Source organism: Saimiri boliviensis, chromosome 1 (assembly GCF_048565385.1).
Source record: "Saimiri boliviensis isolate mSaiBol1 chromosome 1, mSaiBol1.pri, whole genome shotgun sequence".
Taxonomy (NCBI): domain Eukaryota; kingdom Metazoa; phylum Chordata; class Mammalia; order Primates; family Cebidae; genus Saimiri; species Saimiri boliviensis.
Genome location: NC_133449.1, coordinates 254,666,692 through 254,694,502, shown reverse-complemented (window position 1 = coordinate 254,694,502; position 27,811 = coordinate 254,666,692). Strand labels below are relative to the sequence as shown.

General features: G+C 38.3%; 1 long non-coding RNA gene across 1 annotated transcript; it reads left to right on the top strand.

Moving 5' to 3' along the window:
* Positions 1 to 5,979: 5,979 nt before the first annotated feature.
* Positions 5,980 to 14,147, top strand: LOC141583506 (uncharacterized). The gene is made up of 3 exons (XR_012516138.1): positions 5,980 to 6,518; positions 6,798 to 6,901; positions 13,018 to 14,147. It is a non-coding gene; the product is annotated as an uncharacterized LOC141583506 (long non-coding RNA).
* Positions 14,148 to 27,811: the final 13,664 nt, after the last annotated feature.

The window sequence follows — 27,811 nt, the reverse complement described above, 5'->3', positions numbered from 1 at the left end:
TATAACAACTGTTCTAGAATCAGAGAAACTCGTGGAGATCTGCTGTAAGCAAATGTAATCCATCCTTCAGCCCTTAGAGTTCCGATACTCATGGGTCAATAGCAGCAGAAGTTATAGCTGTTAACAAATGACTGGATACAGGACAACTATGGGAGAGAACCTGTAGACTCAAAAAGAGGCAAATTTTATACACAAAGGACAGAAAGTATTCTTTTTAATCAGAGAGAAACTCTAAATAAGTAAATTTAGAATAATTCTAAGAAAGAAAAGGAAAAGAATAGAGAAATAATAAGGTATCTCCATAGTTACAGGAAAATGTGAAAAAAAGACTAGAAACTGGTTAAAATGGAAGATTTAGAAAACAGAAATACATGCATGTATCAGGGGTCCCCAAGACCATCCTCAGGCTTGGTGATTTACTTGAAGGATTTACAGGATTCAGAAAAGCCACTGTACTTTTGGTTATAGTTTGATACAGCAAAAGAAGACAGATTACAAGCAGTAAGGGGCAAAGGCACACTGGGTGAAGTCCAGGAGGTACCAGGCACACACTTCCATGTGTCTTTTTCCAGTGGAGCTACACAAACCTGTTTATGCCAGAAATAATGTGTAATGACACATGTGAGGTATTGTCAGTTAGGAAAGCTCACCTGAGTCTTGTGCCCAAGGTGTTTATTGGGGGTCAGTGATGTAGGCACATAGTCACATAAGCACCTCAGCTAATCAGACTCTAGCCCTGCAGAGCAAAAACAGGTGCTGGACATAAACCACAGTGTTCGCATAAACTGATCAAACTGGTCCTGTGTGTCCCTTGCCTCAAGCAAACAAAAACTATCAGGGCAGAATATTCCAAAGATTCGGTGTTCATCTCCCAGGAGCTGTCCAAGAGCAGGTTCTGAAGACAAGTCCATTTTGAAGGTGTAAGGTTTGAGCAACTCACACCTGCAAAGTTAACCCTTTCCTGCACAGATTTAAAAAAAAACTTAGAGAAAAAATATCAGTGAACAAACAAAAGAATAAGACACAAAGAAAATATAAATGGATGGACTGAAAGAAGAATCCAAGGATACCTTCCAGAATTCAGTACAAACTGACAAAGGTAAATAAAGAAACATGAAGGATGGGATGGAAAGGTCCAGTGGCCCACAAGGAAGAGCTGCGAAAAGAGAAAACAGAATTAGAGAAAGGCTCTCTATGTTCAAAGAGATGTGAAGAGCAAGAATCTCAGTTTGCAGAAGTACACAAAGTCACCAGCAGAGTAAGAGAAACAAATTCAGACCTAGACCCATCTAAATACTCCTGAAGAATATTACGGAATAATCTTTAAGCTTACCAGAAAGAAGAAACTCATTATCAAAGGAGGCAAGATAATTAGACATCGTATTTTACATCAGTAAATATCAGCTAAGAATAGAATTTTAGAGAAGGAGATTTTTACCCTTTGAATTATATTATCTCATTGTCTTTGGCAATCACTGTTGGTCACTTTTAAGAGTTTCCCTGTCTGAGAAATTTATTTATCAAATCTGCAACTCAGATTCCTCACTTATAAAACAGAAGTAATAGCTGTAGCCTTGTAAAATAAAATCCAGACATATTCAAACATACATAGATAAAGTGTCATGGTTTGGTAGGCCTTTATTAAAAGAAATACTAAAAGAAGTGTTTCAACAAAAATTGAAACTAAAAGAAAAGAGAAGAATGTTAGAAATAAACATATTTTGAAGCTTGTTGGTAAATATAAATAAATATTCACTACAAAATATGCTAATGATGAAAAGAGGAGGCCATGTTAAAATATGTTGGAATTAAAATATCAGACAATAGTAATATGAGATAAATCAGACTTAAATAGTTGTTAAGATGTTTACATTACATGACTATCACACAGGAGACAATTAAAGATACTGAATAACTTCAAATATCCTTCAGTCAAATATACAAGTTCAAATGTAAGGTAAACCAGTATTTAAAATGTTTAGTGAAATTAGTAACCTCTAATCCAGTGGAAAACAGGAAAAGAGAGAGAGAAAAAGAAAATGATGTCAATGAAAAAGAAGCAAGGAGAAGAATAAAATAAAAAGGGAGGAGGAGAAGCATCATACAATTAAGCAATTCAACAAAACGGTTAAAAATGCAAACATAGCTGCAATCAATAACTAAATATGTCAGTAACTACAAAGAATATCAATGTATTGTCTACCCTAAAAGATAGAATATCACATCTGATTACAAAAAATTCCAGTTATATGCTACTTAGGATGGTCACATTTCCCAGTAACCTGGATTTCTGGATTTCACCTATTGTCCTAGCCTAATTATCAGTACTCTTCTTTTTACTCCCAAGAGTTCTGGTTTGGATGATAAATGACACACTAAAAAAAATGCTATACAAGAAAGCTGAAAACAAACATATGCGAAAATTGATTGACAAAATAGATATTTGCCACAATAATTCTGGTATGGAAATATTAATAGCAAATAAAATGGATTTAAGATTAAAATTTTTAATAAAGATAGAGGAACATTTTATTCAGCTAAAGGGAACAAACCACAAAGGAGATTAAGCAATCATTAGTTCGTAAGCCTTCTAAACTTAGCCCTAAAATACTGAACGCAAAAGCCAAGAAAAGTGCAGATAAATAGGCAAACTCGTAATAGGAGAGATTTGAATAGACCTCTCTGAGAAACTAATGGATGCATTTTTTAAAATAGCAGAGATAAATATATTTGAACAACACTCTTACAAACTTAATTTTTATAGAAAATATACACTATTGGTCAGGTTCAGTGACTTATGCCTGTAATCCTAGCACTTTGCCTGAGCTCAGGAGTTCGAGACCAGCCTGGGAAACATGGTGATACAGTCTATTATCATGAACTGCATAATTTTCTAAAATCGTTAGCCTTTTCTGGTAAAGACCTCAACAAGGCACTGTACAATCTTCCCTGAACTTGTACAGCATTAGCATTCTTGGGAAATTGGGTGTACGCTCTAAAGTTTTATTTCTCAGCATACATCAGTGGTTCTCCAATGTTAGTGTGCAACAAGGAGCTTGACAAAACACAGACTGCTTGGTTGGCCCCACCCATGAGTTTTTGATTCAGTACATCTGGATCGGAGCCCAAAAATCTGCATGTAAAATAAGTTCTCAGATGATGCTGATGCTGTTGGTCTGAAGGCCACATTTAAGAACCCCCGCATAGAAAATTTTAATGTATGCTTTTCACATACGTGAATGCTTTATGGTTCATTTGGAGGACATGAGAGCCATTCTCAGCTTTGCAGGACTCCCCCATTGTTGCAGGAAGTCTACGATCCCTGGCACCCTTCCACAAATGCCAGGGTGGTTAGCTTTCTCACATAGTAGTTCAGTGTTCCAACCACAAATGTTCTAAGAGAGGGGACACAGAAGCTATCAGTCTCCTACATCCTAAGCCAGAACCTGTGGAGTCAAAGATGCTGGCAAAGATCTTCAAGAGGAGAGTAGATCCCACCCCATGGAAATAGCAGAAAATAAATTGCACACATCTTTAATCCACCACAATCTACCCTCTCAGCACAAATTATTCATGTTTTCCCCATATGCAACATTAATTAACTACCGCTTCTAAAATACCCACTCCTCAAATCTAAAATCTTCTCCCCCTCAGGTCTAGGTGAAGAGGAAGCTCCTTAGATAAGTTTCTCAAGTACAGCTTTCTGAGTATTATTTCTCTCTATGTGAAATCTGCCTGCCACCCACAGCCATCACATGATTGGTGGGACACAGGTAAGATAACATCAAGTTATTATCAATCCAAAAGGAAAGAATAGAAGGTACGCTGCAGCCACTGATTCATAGCAATTCTGAAATCCATTGAACATACATTGCCAATGTACTATGGACCGAAATTAGGAGGTTGAATCCCTGACCCCTAATGTGATATGTATTTGAAAATGTCTTTGGTAGACAATTAGGTCATGAGGGTGAATTCCCGATCATGGCACTAGTAACTTTATAAGAAGAGAAATGAGAGAGATCTCATTCTCTCTCCCTCCTCCATCTCCATGTGATGACATAGCCAAAAGAGGGCCATCTGCAATCCCGGAAAAGTGCACAGCTGAACTGGCCTGTGTCTTGAAGCTGTAAGCATCTCTGTTAAGGTCTCAGTGCCTTAAAACCATTTCTTACTTTGATAATATTTTGTTAGAAGATAACAGGATGAGAAACATCTTTTTTTAATGATTGCATTTTTTTTAATTATACTTTAAATTTTGGGATACATATGCAGAACGTGCAGGTTTGTTACATAAGTATCTACATGCCATGGTGGTGTGCTGTATCCATCGACTGGTCATCTACATTAGGTATTTATCCTAATGCTATTCTTCCCTAGCTCCCCAGCCCCCGACAGACCTGGGTGCGTTATGTTCCCCTCCTTGTGTCCATGCGTTCTCATTGTTCAACTCCCAGAGAAACACCTCTTTTATATATTCACTAAGTCCTGAATCATCTATACAGCTTTTAAATTCCCCTCAAAATTTTAACAGTTCTATTTATCTCATATGCCTCTTTTCCCTATCTTATCATATGCAGCTAAAATAAACAACAGGCACTTTTGACATCCCACTTCAACACTTTATGTGATCCACCAGTTCATTAGATACGTTTTATTTGCCACGACTGCAAGCAGCAACTTTACTTACCTTTCTGCCACTCCCATTGCAACAGCCATCTTTCTCCAGCTTCCAATCACATTTTCTCCACTGTCCTCGAATCTCACATCAACAGCCTTTTAAAGTCCCTTCCATTTTGACAAACAGCCTTCTTGAGGCCTTTCCAGTCTCTACTTACTGCCTTGTCCAAAAACCATGTATTTTAGGTTTTTATTACAGTATCACCAGGTGCTGAGTACTAAAATTTGGGCACGTTATATTTGCTAGGTAACAAACTACCTGCAAATGTTAGTGGTTCCCTCCCATGCCTGTAACCTTGGCAAGGACAGGCGGAAGCTGAGCTCCTTCGGGCCTCTCTTCTCCATACATTTTCGGGGTCTTCCCACATGGTCTCATCAGACTCCGAGTATGTTGAATCAGGGCTCCCCAAGTGGGTGCTCCAAGCAAGAAGAAGGGAAAATCACTAGTCTCATAAGGCCTGGGCACAGAAACTGGCTCAGCATCTGTTCTGTCACGCACTTATAAAGCTTAATTCTCTCTTAAGGGAGAGAATTTGTTTTGTTTTGTTTTGTTTTGTTTTGTTTTGTTTTGTTTTGTTTTGTTTTGTTTTGTTTTGTGAGGCGAGGTCGCGCTCTCGTTGCCCATGCTGGAGTGCCATGGTGTGATCATGATGGCTCACTGCAGCCTCGACTTCCTGCTCGGACAATAGGCACATGCCACCAAGCTGGTTAACTTTTTGTTTTTTTAATAGAGACAAGCTTTCACCACGTGGCCCAGGCTGATCTCCAATTACTGGGCTGGAGTGATCCTCCCTCTTCCGCCTCCCAAAGTGCTGGGATTACAGGCATGCACCGCTGGGCCAGGTTGGCCTCAACTTTCAATGGAAAAAGTAGCAAAGAATTTGTGTCTGTACCACACCTCCCATCACTAAGACAAATAAAATGTCTGGCCAGTTTCAAAACCCACTCCCAGGGGAAGAGGCACACCCATCAACCTGAATTTAGGATAATCAGCATTCCCGAGGACCTGAAGTCTTACATTGCCTTTTAGTGCAGGAGCTGTTATCTCTGGGGAGGTGACCACACCCACAATCAGTCTCAAGGTCCTGCTAGGGATGCTTCTACAGGCGAGAAAGGATTTTACAAGACTAACAAGCGCTCTTCTCCTCAGGATTCACTTTTCCTCTTCTTGAGGCGTTTGAAGGCAAGTTGGCTGACAAATGCATTCCTGGCTTATCTCAAGGGAATTCCCAAAGTGAGTTTCCTGTTTATAAGCTGAATGTCTAGTCCTATAAATCTTCTTATATTTCTCAGGGAAAAGGTAGGAGCAGGCTGCTGTGGGCTCTGGGTGGTCCACTATAAACTTCCTTATAGAGGTTATGCTTAAATGTCCTTCTTGTTCTGCTCAGCCAGAGGTAGTTGCCTGAGCAATCCTAGGACAAGAGAAAAATTATTAAAAGATTGCAGGGATTTATACAATAAGAAAGGTGCTGGGGTCCTAGGCTTCTGAGGAGCCGTATCTAATGCCACAGCCCAGGTCTGGAGATAATCGGCCATCCTCCCTTGTTGATGGAAAAAAATAATAATAATAATAACGTACTAAAGAAGAAGTATTCCTGTATGAAATCTCCTTTAGCAGAAGTCTTTCAAAACTTCTGCTAAAATACAGACTTTATAACCTACACTTCAGTTGTGTTAACTTTTCCTGAAACTAAGTTTGACCACAGACATTCATATATAGCCAGAAACTTCAGAATTTGGGAGTCTTCCAGATTCAGGACCCTTTAGAAAATGCCCGTGACAAAACACCCTTCTTTCCTGAACTGTGAGCTGGAAGAATTCCCTCGGCCTTCATGTAGGTGAGTAAGTAAGCTCTTTTCATTTTGTGGCTGCACTTCTTTTACTACTTAGAATTTCATTCTTGTCCCCAGTGAGCCAGGATTAAATATTGAGGTCAGCTGCCCTCTGGGGACTGGGGTCACTAAGTTAAATCCTGGCCACTTGCTGGAAATGTGCAGTTTCCTCTCCACTTACATATAGCTTCTGTTTGTGAATAGTAAGCACTGAATAAATATTTCTAAGCTGCTTACTAATCCTGAATTGTATGCTTTTCCATAGATTTCTTTCTTCTTTTTCAGGCCTCCTAATTCCACATTAGTGTCTCCGTCGACGTATTTCAAGCCATCTCAAATCTAAGAGGCCCCTTGGCGATGCAGGGGACTGAGACTCAGGATAATCCAAGGTATTGATATTTTGTGTCACTTTGGGTCACGGCTTCTTTTTCACATTTAGAAGAAGACAGCTGAATCATGAATGTGAGCTACAAAAACAAACAGAGGAAAACACTTAGCGATTTTAAGTCAGTTAGAGGTGCAGAGAGAAGTTGTCCATTTGTCCCTTTAACAAAGAAAATCCTTTGTTTTCTTTTCTCTAAGCCCTTCATCATGCTGTAAGCACAAGGTTATCACTCATGAACACAAACCACAATGGCTGATTTTGCTTAGACTTGTTCGGTTCTTGTAAACCAGCCAATAAGCTAACTGCATGAAAAATGACATGTTAAATTATCTCTACTTTTTGGAAAAAGAGCAGATTGATTTTTTTTTTTTAAGCCAAGCACAGTTGAGGCATTTTCCAGAAAGGCACAAGGTATAATTATAAATTAATGCAGGGGAACTTTATCTGTGCCAGTTTGAGCTTGGAAGAAAATCGTATAGAATTACTTGTCTCTTTGTGCAGGTCATGTTACAATACTTCTCCAAGACTGATCCAGTATTCAGTGTGTGTTGTACAGTAACATCTACAGTGAGAAAGGGGGAATAAAAGCTGAGCTGGTCAAATGCAATGTCCTCTTTCATGAGGTCAGCCAACAGGAATTGTAACAGCTAATATTCTAGACAGTGGGAATGCTGTAGAAGGCTTTTTCCCTTCTTTCCCAGGAGAAAAAAAGTAAATATCAAGACAGTCATTTTGAAATCCAGAAAAATCACACTTGGAAACCCAGAATAAACCATCCTCAGCCCTCAGATTCTATCATTTGATGTAATATCCTTGAGAGTCCAAATAAAGTGGGACATTAGTTTTACAGGGTTTCATTCTGATTTCTAACCTAGGACCTCAATTTGAGGTAACTTACTGTTTAGATTAAGGTTTATTGCATAACTTTTATCACTTCTAAATGATTTCTTTCCCCTTGTATTATCTTTCAGTAACTGGCTTTTATCATCCTTTTCTCCTATTCAGATAAGGCTTTATGAAATCAAACCTAGATGCTTTTCTGAATTAATAGATTTCTCACCTGACATACTTTGTGCATACCTGTCTGGTTTCCATGCTTCCTCCTTTAAAAGTCCAGCTCATCCTCTTGCCTGAGGAAATAGAGAGGAAATGTTGGGATCTTCAAAACTGTTTCACAAAAAAACAACTTTTTTTTTTTTTTTTTTTGAGGCAGGATCTCAGTCTGTCACCCAGGCTGGAGTGCAGTGGTGCAATCTTAGCTCACTGCAACCTCCGCCTCCTGGGTTCAAGCAATTCTTCTGCCTCAGCCTCCCGAGTAGCTGGGACTACATGCTCACACCACCACACCCAGGTGATTTTGGGATTTTTAGTAGAGATGGGGTTTCACCATATTAGCCAGGCTGGTCTCGAACTCCTGGCCTCCTGATCCACCCACCTCGGCCTCCCAAAGTGCTGTGATGACAGGCATGAGCCTGTCATCAGGACTGTGCCCTGCCCACAATCAACCAACTTTTCTGCACAAGCTGTGACTACTGCCTTTCTTGCCTATTCTGCTTGGAAGCAAGAGAACAACAGAAGACACAGGTGACCAAAGAATGAATATCATGCCCAGCCTTTTGTGTTACTCCTGATATCATAATAAGACATTGTGTATTTTATTCACATGGATCTTGGCCATATATTGAGTACAATGACGTTGGCTTCAATATACAATAGACCAGGCAAAGAACAAATGGTGGCACCGAACCCATCCCTACTGCCCATCCCATGCCCCTTCTGAGCAGCACCTGAAAACCCTCATTAGCATATTCCTGTACATTCTAACAGGTGGTTAATATCTGCTAAAAATCTTTCTTTTCTAAATTATTGGCGCTTATAGACAATATTATAAGTTCATTTTAATAAAACCACTCTCCCTATAATAGTGATACACAATTTTATGGCACTAACCAGGTACCAGGTTCTTCACATACACAAATTCATTTGAACCTCACCACATTGCTGTGAAGTAGGTATGATGACCCTCTCACGTTATCTTACAAATGAAGAAACTGAGGTACACAGGTATGCAATAAACAGAGCTTAGGTTTGAATTCAGGATGTCTTGATTTCAGATCCATGCTCTTAACTGCACTGTGCTGTCTATCTGGCCACCAGAGGTCAGCTTCCTTGAAGGAATCCATATTTGACTGAGGTATGGTGCTTTCCGAAGGGAAGCAGAGAAGAGTCTGGGGGAATCTCATAGTGTTTTTAACATCAAGGTTATACACAAAAGGAGTACACTAGCAACAGATGAGAAAACACAAATATCCCTTGATTCAGAAAATTATGGATGCCCAGCTCTGCTGAGGCTTATTCATACTAGAAAAACATGTAAAACTTTCCTGTGAATATCAAAGATTTAAAGGCACTAAGGGGATACTCAGATAACAAAAGACCAGAGCTATCCATATATGAGTCTTCTGCTGTTCATCGAGTTAATTCTCCAAACATTTATTAAGCATCTATTAAGTACAGTATTATTAAGCATCTGTTGTACATAAGACACTAGACTAACAGGGGATGCAAAGATGAATGCTATTTGTTTGTAGGATGGAGTGGATATGCCTCGTTATTAGATTCATCTTGCAGAGCCATAGTTCTTGAATTCACCACATATTATAACCACCTGGGGGAGTTCCAATGAAAACTTCCAAAGGAAAACTTTCCCGGACCAGTAAATTCAGAATCTCTAGGGTAGAACCCAGGCATGAGGATTCTTTTAAAGCTCCCCAGGGTTTCCAATGTGAAGCGCAGGTTGAAAATGCTAAGAACCACTGTTTAGAGTAACCCATTGTATCAAAGCCTAAATGCCCTCAGAATAAAAGTCCACTTTTGCCTTGGCATTTTCTTTTTTCTTGAACAGATAGATTCTGGGCTGTAGCTTCTTTATTGCATTTTTTTTTTTTTAAGATGGGGTTTCACCATGTTGGTCAGGCTGGTCTTGAACTCCCGACCTCGAGTGATCCGCCTGCCTTGGCCTTCAAAGTGCTTGGATTACAGGCCTTATTGCATTTTTTAACGCATTTAGTATGCCTTTTTCTGGAGCACTTGCTTGCTTCTAATTCAAAACTGACAGCAGGGGAGTGGCGTGAGGGGAGGGTGGTCACTGCCAATGGCTATGCATGTCCAAAAGTGGAAGATTCCACTGGGAAGCAGTGGCCTGGGCTCTAAAGAGAGATGTATCTCAGTTTTTCTGCTTGACATTATTACCCTGGACAAGTCATTTAAGTCTTTGAGTCTTGGTTTCCCTCTTTGTCAAATGGGGTCAGTGATGCCTGTTTGTGAGAAGTAAACCAAGTAACTTACGTGAAGTGTGTGGTACAGAGCAAATGCTCTGTGGAAGTATCTTATACTGTAATTATTCTGCTAATTCAAGTGAATCCTGCCCTTCTTGAAGACTTCTTTGCCAGGTTCTTCTCATAACTGCCATGCTGCCTGGGGAATGAAGCCAAGGGGCTACTCACCCCAGCTCAGACAAAACTTCTTGAAACTCTCCATTTCCTTTAACAGCAATTTCCCACACTGGACTGCTGAAGTCACATCTTGGCTTCATCCTAACAGTTTTCAATTCTTCAGATTCTTTTGTCTCTTTCATTTTTTTCCCCCCATGTCCCCAGACTTGCCCTTTAAAAGCGGTTTTTCCTTCAAGATCTTTCCACACAGTTCCTTCCTGTGAGCTTCCTCCTCCCTTTCTCCTCTCGCCAGGCTCTCACAGATATAAAATGGACACTAAAACTCTTTTTATTCCAGTTTTTCACTTAGGCTTTTACTTTTAAGATTAAAGCTATAAACCCAATGAATATTTCATGTGGAACACTTCTCAGCCCTCATTCGCCAAGGTGGCTGTAATAACTAGCAGAAAGCCTGTAATAAAATAAACTTGGTAAAGCTAACCAGACAGAACATGTTAAAAGACACAAATTTATGACTGCTTGATGAGGCTAAATGTTCCTGAAAAAGAGGTGTAGATTTCTTTTTCATTTCACCTTCCTTCATCTCCTTTCTCAGTGCTGTTTGGTATCATCCTCGCTCCTCTAATCTCTACTAGCTTTCTTTTATTAAAAAAAAAAAAATTGTAAATCCTTATTCTAAATACTTTGCTTTCTCTTTTACTGGTTTTGGAATAGACTGGAAGCCATGATCCACTGTGTCCCTCTCGGCTGTCTGCTAATATCACAACCCCAGCCTCATCTTAGGCGGCAGCTCTGCTTCTTTTCATTTCTCATTTTTCCCACAATTCTAGCCTGATGACGGCTGGAAAATCCCGGTAACAGGTAACACATGGCCTCCTTTTCATATATGCAGCAGAGTCTCCTGGAGGAAGTTTAACTTAATCCTGGTGCCCTCCTTTTTTTTTTTTTTTTTTTTTTTTTTTTTTTTGCCAACCCACCCATTCTCCAAGGAGACATCAGGGATAAATTTGTGAGGTGCCAAAGTGACTGACATTTAGATAGCAATGAGCTCCTATTCACCACTTTAAAGAAAGCGACATCATCAGCCTGCCTAATGTTATTTGGTGCATTAATCTTCTCATTTCTAATTTAGCTATCTTTTCCTGTTTTCTCTACTTCTTAATGTACTTGGCAACCACTAATACCTGTGTCTTTATCCACTATCGTTTCTGCAAGATTCAGTTTCCATAATAGCTTGTAAAGTTGCATCTTCAATTCTTTTTCTCATAAAGTCAATGAGAGGTTAACCTTTCAGGTAACTGTTTTTAAATAATCTGTTTAAACCATTCTATTAATAATTCAGTTTTTGAATTTTTCCCTTTTTGTTTTGGTCTTTTTCTCTTTCTTTAGAAGACTGAGCATATATGCTTTTTATATAGCTTAAAAGCAGACTATCTTTTTTTTTTTTTTTTTTTTGAGATGGAGTTTCACTCTGTTGCCAGGGGGCATGCAGCGTGCAGTGGTGCGATCTCAGCTCACTGCAGCCTCTGCCTCCCAGGTTCAAGCCATTCTCCTGCCTCTCCTCCCGAGTAGCGGGGACTACAGCCGCATGCCACCACACCCAGCCAATTTTTTGAATTTTTAGTAGAGACAGGGTTTCACCTGTTGGCCAGGATGTTTTCTATCTCTTGAACTCATGATCCTCCTGCCTCGGCCTCTCAAAATGCTGAAATTACAGGCATGAGCCACCATGCCCAGCCAAAGGAGACTATCTTTACCATAATACCTTTGGATAGCTGAGAGCTGTTCAAATAGTTAGGTCCTAGTTCTGGCAATGTTTTCTAAATTCTTCAAGGTTATAAATCTTCACTAGTGTGCAATTTAAGTTGTTACTGGGAAATTCTGGATGATAGTTATAAAATATAACCTCTAAGAACAAGAGATTAATTAATCCACCCAGGCTTACTTGTTGTTCCCAGAAGTTTTATAAAATGCATTGCTTCTAACACACCTAACACTAAGTATATTGTCTACATCTATGTGGCACCAGAATTGTGGACAGGAGAGAGGACCAGTAAAAGATCTCTGAACAGAAAATTCCAAGGTGTCCAGGAAAAAAGTTGGGAAATCATAACATCAACATAATTGAATGTAGTGAAAATGCCACCTATTTTATTTTTGTCTCAAATACTAAGTAATCAAGCACAGAGCTGGATATAAAATAGAATCTCTAGAAAGTATGTAATAACTTGTTTTAAGATGGACAATGATATTTCAGCCTGAATAAATTCTGGTGAGAAGGTTGGCCTCTAATCAGTTAAACTGTGAACATAATATAAAATCATAGAATTGCTTACAAATAAAAAAATACATTCAATGTCATCAAGTCCAGGCAGTGAAAAACTTAAATAAACAAAACAAGAGAGCCCTTTATGCTAAAGATAAAAACAGTGTCTCCAGGCTTGAAGAATGAGTGAGCGACTACAGACTCTCAGGCAATAAGCCCACACCTATTGTCTCCATCCCCGTGGAGACTCACTTGAAAATAACTGATCAAGTTCAGTATGTTTATTTATGAATGAGAGCGCTAAGGCCTAAACCGTCTGTACACTTCACCCAAGGACACAGACCTTATCAGTAGTATAACATAAAAAAGAACTGAAGGCTTTCCATTTCTGCTCCACAGGACTCCTATTATGTCACATCTCCTCCTCAAAGAGGCCCATTTTGAAAACCAAACTTTTACTACAAAAGAGGCAGTAGTGGAACATCTCGAGATTCTGCTCAAAATTGAGAAGTATGCACGCCAAGAAAACAAGTAGACAAGGCCCATCACTGTGTCTGCACGCATCCTGTGCTGTTTGCATGCCAGCATTTATGTCTTCGATCGCATCATTAACGAATGGGTTGGACGGCTGCCTGTAGCTAACTCCCTGGTTTTATATGTATGGGAACCTGTTACTGTGGTTATAATAACAATGATGGAATTGTGTAAAGTTATTACGGGACCATTCAGCTGTGTTTAAGTTAGGCAAGCTTTAAAGAGTCTGAGAAAGAATTTTCAGATATATTCTATAACAATTACTGTCCTATAGCTATGACTTAGCCAGTGGTATGAGTCCAACAAATAAACAAATTTCTATAAACTCTAACTTTCCTAAGAGTGACACTTTATCCCAAAGCCTCAGGAAGGCACTAACAGGACAAATCATGTTGAAAAAAAGACTATGAAAATGTGCATGTATCATTCATAATGATTAAAAGAATGACCCAATGAATCTGAGCATCACTGAATCAAAAACCTACAGTACTTCTAATTAATATGCATTGTCTTAGTTAGTTTGGGCTTCCATCATAAAATACCATAGACAGAGCGGTTCAAGCTATAAAAATTTATTTTCTTACAGTTTTGGAGGCTGCAAGTCCAAGATCTGAGTGCCAGAAGACTCGGGTTCTGATGATAGCCCCTTCCTGGCTTACAGATGACTGCCTTCTTGGTGTGTGCTCACATGACAGAGAGAGAAGGTGCTCTCTGATGTCTTCTTTTAATCCTATCGTATCAAGTTGCCATCTTTATGACTTCATTTAACCTTAATTACATCTTTAAAGACTCTATATCGGACAGAATATAGACATATTGGCAGTTAGGCCTTCAGCATATGAAGTTTGAGGGGACATATTAATGATTCCCATTGAATATAAAACTTGGAATAGGCTGTGCACGGTGGCTCACGCCTGTAATCCCAGCATTCTGGGAGGCTGAGGTGGACAGATCACCTGAGGTCGGGAGTTCGAGACCAGCCTGACTAACATGGAGGAACCCCATCTCTACTAAAAATATAAAAAATTAACTGAGCATGGTGGCACATGCCTGTAATCCCAGCTACCTGGGAGGCTGAGGCAGGAGAATGGCTTGAACGTGGGAGGCAGAGGTTGCAGTGGGCCAAGATCACACCATTGCACTCCAGCCTGGGCGACAAGAGTGAAACTCTGTCTCTAAAAAACAAACAAACAAAAAAAAAACTTGGAATAAATGCCATAACAAGCCTTTCATATTTACTACACTTATAAATTATTGTAGGTGTTATATAATTATATTGAAATCCATATTACGTCTATATTTACAATATGCATAATACAGGGGCAAAAAGCCATTTATCTTTTTCTTTTTTCTTTTCTTTTTTTTTTTTTTTTTTTTCTTGAGATGGAGTTTTGCTCTTGTTACCCAGGCTGGAGTGCAATGGCGCGATCTCGGCTCACTGCAACCTCCGCCTCCTGGGTTCAGGCAATTCTCCTGCCTCAGACTCCTGAGTAGCTGGGATTACAGGCACGCACCACCATGCCCAGCTAATTTTTTGTATTTTTAGTAGAGACGGGGTTTCACCATGTTGACCAGGATGGTCTCGATCTCTTGATCTCATGATTCACCCACCTCAACCTCCCAAAGTGCTGGGATTACAGGCTTGAGCCACCGCGCCCGGCGTAAAAGCCATTTTTCAAACATCATGTAAGTAAAAAGTAGCATTATAAAAGTGAATTTTTAATATGATAGACATTTAATAAAATTATTCTAGCAGGTCTTATTTACAAGTTGTAGAGTATTTTTTTAAAATTATTTCCTGATAATGCAAGGTCATCATTTGGAAAATCAAGTTTTATACTTTAACAGTAAAGAATGCAAAAAGGGTGTAAAACTGTTTGCCTTTATGGCAAGAGACCCCAGATTTAAGATCTCCACACTCAAATATAAACAAACCCAGAGAAAAACAATTCCCATACTTCACCATAACAGATCTTCTAATGTGTTGCCCTGTACTATTATTTATTGAACAATCTATTGTATTAAGTTGTTATGTTTCCTTTAATATTTAATTCTGAATCAGTAAATGTGGCCTAAGATCCTGAAGTTTCATCCCTGGGAAGGGAATATGAACTCTGTAACTTTTAAATTTGTTGTTACATTTAACTTATTTATTGTACTTTTCAAAAATTTTGTCTCAAGAATTAAAGTTACTAAAAGCCCAATCATATCTGAAGAGTCATTTTATTTAAAAGTTATCAAACTGCTTTAAATTTAAAATATTCTTAAATTCTGTCTTTTTACTAAATGTGCTGTGTTCATCAGTATCAGCTGGGTTTAACTTAGCATAAAAAAATGAATGGGAAACATTATGTTAACATGATTCTTATTGAAATATAATCATGTAAATAATTCTCAGTTCCATTGGGAGTAGACTAAGTACTATTTTTAATGTATGTACTTCCTTTTCTCATAGACTCTACATACTTAAATAATTTAAACTAAATAAAAGCAAATGTTTTTGTATAATCACAAGAATTTAACTTAGCTTTTTTATTACAAAAATGCCATTGGATATCTTTTCAATCTTTATTTTATTTCTACTGAGCTAACATGGCTTTGCTAACAATTTTAAAGTTATTTTGATCTGTTTTTATCATTATAGGCAAAGCTAAGCCTTAAATTGCATTTTGCGTATATGATATTCAATAATTTAAATAACATTCAAATATATAATAAATATATAATATAGCTAATACATATTTTGGAATTTAAGAACATGCTTTTTCTTCCCTTTTGAAATTCAATATGTTTAATTCTGGGGAAATATAAATTAAAATAAAAACGATTAGTTATCAATATTTAAGAAGAGATCAGTTTCCGCTAAACAAGAATTTATTTTAAAAGAGGTTAGGCACTTATTTCTGTTGAAATTTGACTGAAACTTCTGATTTATTTTCTTTTAAGAATTTTACTAGTGCTTCACTAAAATATCATTCTTGTTGAGTAAAATTTGGCCTTATTTTTCTCTCCACCACCCCTAACCTGGTGATTCAAAGCACTTATATTTCAATATAATCGCAAAGTAAGCTGTCACATAAACTTTATGGACAGTGATTTAATGAAAAGTTAGCTTCTTTAAGATTATTTCATTGTCACAATCATTGGCGAAGGAATACAGTATAGTAAAAAGGTTTAAACTTAAAAGTCAGAAATTTTGTTTCAACATCATTTGAAAATATGTATCAAGAGATAAAACAATTCATATTTTTGACAATATTTTTCTCTTGAGGCCGTAATATTAAGTACGAAAATATTAATTAATATTAAAACTATACATAAATCTTTTTACACAAAGATAAGAATTGGAACATTATGCTATCAATGTTTGCAAAAATTCAACTGATTGACAGATTATATCTTCATAAAAATGTGGTGTAAAGCCTAAACTTAAAGTCTAATATTATGTCTACCTGAATATCTGGTGGAATAAGGAAGGTTTCAAATGTCATAACCGCAGGTCTTCCGCCCCACTCTGCCCCCAATGGTAAAGTTCCAGAGCCAAACCTCTTTATTATTCTCTTTATCAAATATTTTTATCATGATGGGAGGAGACTGGGTGTCATTTCTGCTTAGCCCTGAGTAACTTTTCCATTTCCTGTCAGCCACAGAATTATTCAAACAAGCAAGTCGACGACATCCTCCTGTGAGATCTAGGGGACACCTACCGCCTTGACACTGCCAAGTCCGTCTCCCACAGTTCCGATTACTTTTACTGTCCTTGATTGTAACCTTCATGTGGCCCTGCATGGCTCAGTGTCCTCCTGCCTTGGGCTGTGAGTTTAGGACACCAGTGACCTGTCACCAATCTCATCCCTGCAGATTGGGTGCCATGTATTCAGCCATGCATAAGCCAGATTCATCCCCCACCAATGATGTAACTAACAGGAGATTTAAAAAGACTTTGTACACACACACAAAAATTGTTGTTCAGTGTAAAAAAGAATAGATCAAAATGCATGGCCTAAAATGTAGACCAAATACATACAACTTTATTTTTAAAATATTTTTCAAAGAATTAGAAAGACACAACTAATGTGTTAATAGTGGTTTCCTCTCCATAGTGGGATTCTGTACTTTTCCTTTTTTCCTACTTGTCTTACTTAACAATAATCTAAAATTTAATATATAAGAACACTTAAAAATAAGAAGTCCATTTTTTTCCCTGGCTCATAAAACTTGGACTGTTAAACTTGTCCTATTCCTCACTGTATTCTCCAATACGGGGTGTGGTAACACCTTCCAGAATAATGGCTGCATTCACTTCAAGGTACTTTGAGACTAGTTTGTGAATTCTAAAAGATAATGTAAGTCATTTTTGTTGTTAATTATTACGGTAAAAACAGAGTTCTTCCATTAACACAGCTAAAATTGGCTAGTTGCATGAAGATAGTTTCCTGTCTTTCTCTGCCAGCTCTACAAAAAAATATACCATAGTTATAAGCTGACTTCAGTATTTCACTCCCTCTCAGAAATTCTAGTATTTCACTAGCTAAAATCGGCTGGTTGCGTAAAGATAGTTTCCTGTCTTTCTCTGCCAGCTCTACAAAAAAAAAATACCATAGTTATAAGCTGACTTCAGTATTTCACTGCCCTCTCCCACCAACTCAGTGCCAACCTCTCGATATTCAGGGCCCCCAGTTTTCTCTCAGACAACCCACAAAGAATCTCACTTCCTGATGCAGGTTTCCCCTTCTTCCTTCTACTACTCATCTCTTAACAAAATGTACTGAATTTTATTCAGGTCTTTCTAGTCCCTACTTTATGCTTTTCATGACAACAATCAGAAAATCACCCAAACCATCTTTATAATAGATTAAAATGTGTCAATGGCTTATCCAGCCTGGGTAAGATATGTGTGTTTTAACAACCTTCTTTTAACTGTAACCCAAAGAAGTGACTCAGATGGAAGTAATTTATTTTATTCTAAAATTATCATTGTAACTTGTTCCTGATTACCTGATGACAGGGATTTGTGGTACCAAAACTAATCAACGTGGCAAACTAAGGTAGAAGCAACCTTCTACTCCACCTTTGCCCAGTGTATGACCAAGTCCCTCAAGGAGAAAGTCATGAAGGAACCAGGAAAGAAGGCATTCCACAAACTGCCTGAGACAGACTGTGAAGTAAGAGGCTAAAGTGGCCAAACTTCTAAAATTGTTACCATGTGTTATATTTTCCAAATACATTAAAGAATACATATTGGGGAGGGGAGTTTAAAAAAAATTGAGTATGTAAATTTAGTCATATACAAAAATGTACAGTATTCTTAAAAGCAAATGTAATTTATATTCTCATGTTCACTTTTTCTTGTTATTCCTTTATTTTGATAAATATCAGAAAGCTACACTTTCCAGGTAAGTTAAAGCACTGAATGGCCATTTATAATGCTATCAGCAACAATCTTCTTCTTTGCACTCAGAAATTCAGGTGCTTGCATTCTGCCACAATTATTTCTTGACATTTGCAATGGGCTGAGGTTTGGGTTTTTTGGGTTTGTTTGTTTGTTTGTTTGTTTGTTTGTTTGTTTGTTTGTTTCATCATCAAAAGACTACACCAATGATAACTTTGAACATCTGAGGAGGTCTGTTTCCATCTTAGTCATTTGATCTCGCATAATTATAGGTTAATACTCTGTGTTGAAAGGTTGTGGAAACTGTGGTTCGAAGCATTCGCAGATGTACCTGCTGCAACATACTGGACAATGTAGCTCTGGAAAAGCAAGGTTAACAGTGATAAATAGTTGACCAGAAGATAGCTCAAGTGATAATAAGGTGCCGAGACAAACTAAGTGAAGAAAAGTGGAGTTGAAAGACAAGAACAAAAACCTTATGGGACCTATTTCAAAGCAAGCTACCACCAAGTTGTTTCCTTCAATAAAAGGAGAGAGATACAAAAAGAAAAAAGTATATCATAACTAAGCAACATACATGCCATGTGATATGACACCTTCTTGCTTTTCTCTCCTTAATGGGTATTTGCTTCTGTATAGAGCTTGCAAATTAATTTCTTTCTGTTAGGAATAAAGGGTAGGAAGAGTCTCTTTTTCCCATATAAATAACATCAATTATCACTTATGTAGGCCAATAGGCCAGTGGCGAGTTTTGATATTGTTTTTGCTGATTTTCTTTTTGTAAAATGTAAAAATTAATGGAAGTAACTTGGGAAGGCATACAAATATTTAGCTCTTGGACTTAAAAAGAGTTCCAAGGGACAACGTCCATCTCATGAGATGGCCTCTGCCATCTGATTTACAGGGGGCCAGGCCGACCTCCTGACTCTTCATTTGCTGGTCCACAACACCAAACTCACCACTTAGCCTTTCATGAAAACACTTCATAGAATCCAGTGTTCCTGATATTTGAGGTATGAAGCCTTATCTGCAGATACTTTGGGCAGAATTATAATAGGTGCCTTTAAATAGGACTTTTCACAGGATAGAAGCTCAGGAACAAGGGACATATCTGGTAAGGAAAAGAATAGAGGCTTAAAAGGGAAAGGATTGATCGTATCAGTTACTTTTCCCAGGTTTCTATGAATGTCTTTGATACAAGCTCAGAAATAAATGTTTACGTCACATACACACATTTCTTAGCACCAATTCCACAATTATTTTCTGATCACTAAGATCATATCAATTGGCTCACTTCAACCTCTAATAATAGATTTGCATTAGGAGTCAGCTCTAGGTGGGATATTCATTAAGGCACAAAGACCTGCTATTCTTTCCTAGGCTCAGGAACTGGGACTAATGTTAAAATGTTATCACAGCCAGAAATCAGTCAACTTAAACTTATGCTAGACAAATCAGTGAATAAATCGGAACAATTATTTCCTTGCTGTTTTTCTTAGACATGAAATAGCACTGGCATTTGGCATTGCTTTGTTAGGTATATGGAGGTACATCTAGTTGAATATTTTTTGGAACAACTACCAATAACATCCTTTTGCTAGATTAATACCATCCTTCTGTTACATCAATACTACTTTTTACATATTCATTTAAAAGTTGTCAATACTGCCGTATATTTTCAAGATAGGCTTTAGAGAAACTTTAAGTCTGTGTACATTATAAGCTTCAATTACATGATTTATATTTCCATCAGTTAACATGACAGAGCAACTAGCAAAGGCTAGAGGAGAAGTTCTCGGTGGAACCAAACTTTGGGTCTTAATGGCAAAGTTCAGAGTTTACACATATCCCAAATCATCATTCCAGTTCATGCTCGATACGGAAATTCTACATTTTTCTCACACCTCTGCACTTCCAGTTGTCTTTACCACTGAACATGGAAGTGCTCAAATACCAAAGGCATGATTCTTTCATGTTATTTATGGCCTGACCATGGCAGGAAGTACCAGAAACCTCATGAGGATTTCCTCCCTTGTTATTTTCAACTTCGTATTCATGCTGTGGAGGTCTAAAGAGCTCAAAAGCCTTTCTCAAAAGCAAATGAACCTGAATTTTTCTTCAAAAGCAAATCGTTGGGCATTTTATAGTTGTATTTTCTAAGTCCTGTAAGAAGCTAAGAAGATTGCATTCCAGAAAGTCAATCAAGATTTCCCGACCTATAAACTTAATTCAATAAAAAGAGGTTTAAGCTTAGATTTTAAAAATCTGAGTCTTACTCAAAGTAAATCATGTAACTCACATATCTGTGACCCAGGGACCCAAGCTGATACAGAGGACATAGCTAAGTACACCTATCTCTATTCTTATTTGGCTAGTCAGAGATTTGATTCTATTGAAAATATCACATCATAAAGTTTCCACTGAAAGGAGGCCATGTAAGAGTGGAACCAGGTTTCACCATTAGCAATCATAAAGGTACAGCAAAAACTTGGCAAAATGATAAGAAAGTGCAATAATTCTAACCAAGGCTACTGCTAGTGTTGAAGGGGTGAAACAGAACAGATACATCCACTGGGAAAGACACATTGGAGAAAGGATGCCCTTCCTCCAGGTAAAGGCATTGGCACTTGAAAGCACGTGACCTGCGGGGTGGCACGAGCTGCAGAATCTCACCGCCACCTATCCCCTGACTCTGTTTTAGTGCCCAACTACACAATCATAGTCAAGCTCTACTTTTTATACACAGCCCAGACCCTTATTGCGCCAGACCCTTTTTAATTCAATAGGGATGGCACCAAGTTCAAGAGGCCAAAAAAGAGACTCAAAAACAGCAAAGGAAACACAGGATTTTACTAGCCTGAAACTTACATATAGGAGCACTCCAGTGGCAGTGCTGTGGACAGGAGAACTGCAACCATTTGAAAAAAGCATGCGGTATTGCCGTATATACAGCACCTTCGCTTAGCCCCTTCCCTAACAACCTCCACCTGGCAATGTTCATTTAACCCAAAACAAAGAACCTCAATCCCCTGCATGGCTCTCATTTCATGGGATGGGCTGGGGTGGCAGAGAAGGGCTCAGAGGTTTCTAATTGATAAAGAATGAATCTCTAAATTGACTACTCATAGATTCCTTAGCTTGGAACACTACACACACATTCAGGTGCATCTGCCATACAGGGTCATTCTCAGAGTTTGCTTAAGTTAAGTTATTGCTGTCGGGTATATTGACCATACAAGGATGTACAGAGATTTTTTTTCCTCTTATAAATAAAAATTGCTATCCTTAACCTAATAAGCTATCTTTTGACACAAATATGAATTGTTCAACAAACCCCTCTACACAAACATGCATCCTCTGTGGTTCTCAAACACAGATAAAGTCTGGAGATATTTCCATTTGTTACACCTGGGTATAAAGGATGTACTATTAGTATCTAATTAGCAGAAGTGAGGAATGTGCTCAACAGCCTCTACCCCCACATACATACATACACATGCACACCAAAAAATCATCCAGTCCATATATCATTAATCCCAAGCTTGAGAAATCTGATCTAAGGCCATGTAAAAAGTTAAATGTAAAAGAAAGTTTGTAGAAAAAATAACGAGTCTGTCACATCTGGGGAATTATCTCAAAATGGACTCAAGTTGACTTAGATTAAATTTTAAATAACTATTTTTTCCCAGTGCTTGTCTTAAAGGCACTGATATGACTATGGTCAATTAAATCACTCATTGAAACCCCCCCATTTTTTTTGAGATAGAGTTCCACTCTTGTCCAGGCTGGAATGCAATGGTGTGATCTTGGCTCACTGCAACCTCTGCCTCCTGGATGCAAGCGATTCTTCTGCCTCAGCCTCCCCAGTAGCTGGAATTACTGGCATGCGCCACCACACCAGGCTAATTTTTGTATTTTTAGTAGAAATGGGATTTCTCCATGTAGGTCAGACTTGTCTTGAACTCAGTCCTCAGGTGATCCACCCACTTAAGTGCTGGCATTACAGGCGTGAGCCACCACGCCCGGCCCTAAACCCCTCTTTACTGAGTAACTACTATGCATAAAGCACTGTGATAAACACAGAGAATAAAACAGTCACGATTCCTGCACTTACGGAGCTTATGGTACAGCAGGAGACACTATTTATCAATTCGGTGACTAGAGTTGTTGGCACTTCAAGTTTTTGTTCTTTACTCAGTGTGTGTTTGCTTTGGCCTCACTGAATCCTAAGTACTGGGCTAAATGTGGCTAAGTGAAGTGCAGACGGTACACTCTCTACCTCCATAGAACTAATAGATAACTCTAACATGATATGACGAATGTTACAGGATGCTTTGGTGGTACAAGAAGTTAGTCCCAGGCTTGGGGAATCAGGGGAGGTTGTCCGGAGATGTGACATCTCATTAAGTCCTGAAAAATGCAGGCAAATTGACCAGGTGAAAAAGAGAGGGTGATCAGGCAGGTGGAAGAGTTTCAGAGAACCTGTCAGCACTTTGATGTCATTGAAGCATCACGGGGCAAGCCTGAGAGGTCAGCAGGGCCAGACTGCAAGAAGGTTATGTAATATATGTAGATAACTGAGTTTTTCCCAAGGACAATTGGAACTGTTATAACATAAATTTCCTCTTCTTTTTTTTTTTTTTTTTTTTTTACTTTTTCCATCTGAAACTTCATTTTGCAGTAAATAAAATAAAATTACTTTTGTCTACTCTATTCCTACTTTAACCCTAATGTTAGAAATAAATAGATAGAGAAAAGAAATTTAGGATTGGTCAGAGTAGGTAAGAGTGCCTATTTCTATAATAAAGTAGGAGAATGCCGTAAACTAATTTTATTAGCCACAGTGCTGAAAACATTAAGTATTTCAAAGGCCAAAGGAAATATGACTTTGTTTTAAAGCTTACTTCTTCCCAAACCATGTACATTTTTGTTGCAGACATAGATGAATTACTGCCATAGTCTACTTAAAATGACAAATACACCTAGATAATTGTTGCCTGAGTATTTCAGATGCATACTATGTCAGTAACATTCCTCTCCAGAGTGTCAGACGTAACTCTTCACTCAGCAGTTGGGTGAAAAAAAAAATTACAGGAAGTTTCAGAGGAACCAGGGCAGACAAAATGGTGATCCACTGCTCTTCAATTTAATTTCCATTCTCATTTTCCCATTTTTAAAACCAAAACATAAATGAGCCTTCACATTTTTCTTTCCAACATTTATTAACTTTTGCACATTAAGAAAAGAAAAACTGCAAAATGTGGGGGCAAATGGCTTACTAAGAAAGATGAACAAAATTATTTGCTTATAAAGTCCATCAAACATTTTGTGGTTTGGGTTTACAGGTGTTAACTTCCTCCCTAAATATAGTTTTCTGCTAATATTCATGCATATTCTGTAAAGGAAAATTTTTTCTCTGAAATAAAAATAAATGCTAAGAATCAAAACGTTAATAGAAGTGAACTTTATTTCTTGCTATTTGGTTACTTATTTTTATTCTACTCTCAAGTTAAGTGAAAGATGATCTGGCATATTAGATTTTCTTGCCTATTTTAAAACAAAAGTTGCAGTTGATGGACCTATACTTCCTTGGGCTAAGGATGCATACTGTGCACATATGAGGACACTTTCCATGGTGTCCTTTTTATGTGACCATTATTTCTAAAATAGCCACTTAGAAGAATCACATGTATTCAACTTGTAACAGACATATATTGCAGAACGACAAGATGTAAGTCATGATTACGGCTTCTGAGTTAGATGCAAATGTGAATAAGCCATAATTCCTACTGTCAAGAAGCTCAGATTTTACCAATTTAGGTAATAGGACTTAGTGTCCAATGGTTCCTGTATTTTTTGTTCAACAGATCAGGCATAAAAAGATATTAAAGGCACAGAAATAAATTTTCTGGCCCGAAGTCACATACACGTAAAGAAAAAGAACAAAGAAACACAGGCCCCTTCAAAGCTTTAGAGATTTCCCACAAAACCCGCATTGCTTGACCTAGCAGCAGCAATGACTAATGGAGGTAGGTAGTAAAGCACTAGACATCCTGTCAGATCTTCCTTGTGGGTAAACTTCACAACAAACTTCAGAACAAGGCATGCTATTTGTTCAAGAGATCACTGGTGTTTTCCTGGAAGACACCAACGAGCTGGGCTGAAATGTTCATTTCCTCCTGCTGGACTGTCCGGAAGCAGATCACTCGTCCTTCCCACACACTGTTTAGCTGAAAAACAGCCGGGAACCCTGGCCTCTTGGACCCACGCATAATTCCAGGACTGAGCCTTGCCCTTCTCATTTTTATTTTCGAGTTTTATATGATCCATGACTTTGGGAACTATTAAATATGTATCATAAAATAAGGTAGCAATGTGCACTGCTTTTAAGGGTTTCTCCAAGATTTTCTAAGAGTGTTCATGCAGAGCAGATGGAAAATTCAAATTCACGGGATCAAAGGACCTCCACCTCTCAAAGGTCCTTCCATGGAATCCCTCCCACCATCCCTATTTAAAGTTGCTCTTCTGGTATTTCCTTACCCCTTTTCCTGTTGCATTTCATTTTTTCTTCATTGTATTTGTTGCTCTCTAACAGACTATACAATATGTCCTTCCTTGTTTTATTGTATCTCCTGGCTAGAATATAAGCAGGACCCAGATTTCTGTGTCAGTTTTGTTCATTACTGAATCCCCAGCATCTAGATTAGTTCCTGGTTTCTAATAGTGCTCAATAAATACTGTTTAATGACCCATAAATAATCTTATACTGAAAATTGTTGTGTCTGTATTCCATACGATCCATTAACCTGAGTAAGTGTATGTAACACGGTGGATCTCTTTCATGAACAAATTTGTTTGAGGAAGTGGTATGGTATGATTGATTATTAACTGCATGGTCTATAAACTCAGACTGTTAAATTTAAGTTCTAGCTCCACTGCTACTTGCTGTGTTACCTTGTCAACACCTCTGTTTTCTCATCTGTGAAACGGATGTTATCAGTGACTCCCTTGTAGGGTTATTGTGAAGATTAAATGAAATACACATTTTGTGCATGTCATACTTCTGTTGATCTCCAGTCAAGACAGTGTCAGTATTTGGGCAAGCTCTATTTACAACAGCATCTTTTATTCTGTAATGCAAGTATTTCACTCTGTAATTTACTGACAGTCACAGTGAGTGACAGCCCTATCTTTAACTGCAACATGCATAAAATCTGGGATCAGTAACCAGGCAGCACATCTTTCTTTCTTGGTCCCCTTAACAGCTTCAGAAAAGACCATATTCTTTCTAGCAACTACCTTTCCCAAGAACCATGACCCCCTTTTCAAAAAAAAACATCTAGAGTTACAGATTTTCATGGACAAAACAAATTTCTGTTAGATTTTATCTAGGCCGCTCACACCAACCACTGCTCTGCTCACTCCCATCTATAAACTAGATCCCTTTTATAATTTCCCTGTATAAGGCAGCCATGGATACAACCTCCGCTTCAGCTCTTGCAGTTGGTTTCCACCTCTTTACAAGAAAGTCTCCCATACATGCACAGTATGCATCATTAGAACATCCTTCCTCAGACTGTATTACATCTCGCCACTGGCTTAGTTCTGACATGTAGGGCCCAGAGTAATATGGCTGCACTGTCTTTCTCATGTTTATGGGATATTTGAAGACAACTTACAGTTCTCTTCTTCTGATGAAACATTCCTGGTTCCTACGACCATTACTCATACAGCAAATTTTCCAGATCCTTTTTTATTTTGTCTATCTCCTCCGCATTTATTACTCTGAGTGACCTTCTGAATTATGATCCACAGGACATGAACCAAACTCAAAGAGTGTCATGACCCGGTCTGTGCCCTGGAATTCATCTATGCAGGATTTGAAATGTTAACCTCTTTAAAGACTGTGTGGTCTTGGATAGATATTTCTAGAGACTACGCCACACTGCTGGCTCCGAGCAAGTGAACCCAAATCTATTTTGTGGAAGGTGCTATTAGGCTGGGTTTTCTAGTTTCTTGATAAACTTGGGCCAATGCTGTATTTTCTTAGAAGATCAAGAGATGTGCTGGATTCACACATGATTTTCTTTTGGCATACTAGGCACTATACTCCAGGAGCAAGATTGTTGTATAAGAAGCCAGGCCAGGCGTGGTGGCTCACACCTGTGATCCCAGCACTTTGGGAGGCCAAGGCAGGTAGATCATGAGGTCAAGAGATAAAGACCATCCTGGCCAACATGGTAAAACCCCATCTTTACTACAAATAAAAAAATTAGCTGGAGTTGGTGGTGTGCACCTGTAGTCCTAGCTACTCGGGAGGCTGAGGCAGGAGAATTGCTTGAACCTGGGAGGTGGAGGTGGCAGAGAGCCGAGATCGAGCCACTGCACTCCAGCCAGCCTGGCAAAAGAGCAAGATTCTGTCTCAAAAAGAAAAGAAGAAGGAGAAGGGGAAGGGGAAGGGGAAAGGGAAGGAGGAGGAGGAGGAGGAGGAGGAGGTGGTGGTTTGGTGTCAGGAGGAGGAAACAAACCTGAAATCATCAAAAGACACAAAAAGGAAAGGTCTGAGTTAACAAGCTATTCATGGTTCTGAAATGATTTTGGAAATTCTATCATATAGAAATACAAAGTTCGAATTTTTTTTCTGTACAGTTATTCTTACCCTTAGATCCATATATACTTCAGGAAGTCTATAACCCTCCTCGAGGGCATACGAAAGTTATGTAAATATATATTCCTATTTTTTTTTTCTGGAGAGAGAATTTATCGCTTTCATCAGACTCATGAGAGGGCCAATAACCAAAAGAGAGATTAAGAACCACTATCAACTTTCTTGCTGTGTAAAGGGCATATTTGGGCATTCTGCATGTTAAGAAAAGTTCCCAATCACATAGCTAATAGGTGATAAAGTCTGAACTATAACTAAGGTTCTCTGAATCCTAGCCCAAGCTCCCTGCACTGCCACATGCACTGGTAGGAAAGCACTACCAAATACAAGAAAAATGTATGTGTGTATGTAAATGAATATATATGACATACACATATCTAACATTGTAAAACTTACATTAGTCCATTTTAGGTTTGCATATTCAAATTGTTAATTGAAAAGGATATTAGGCACTACTAATGGAATACAGACATAGTTAAAAACATGGCAAGTGATACAGTATAGGAAATAGTGTTTTCTAATCATTGTTACATAATAGCCTTCTTTGTGCTTTGTAACTGATGACTTGAACATCATAAACTTCAAAGTGAAACCTGTACTTC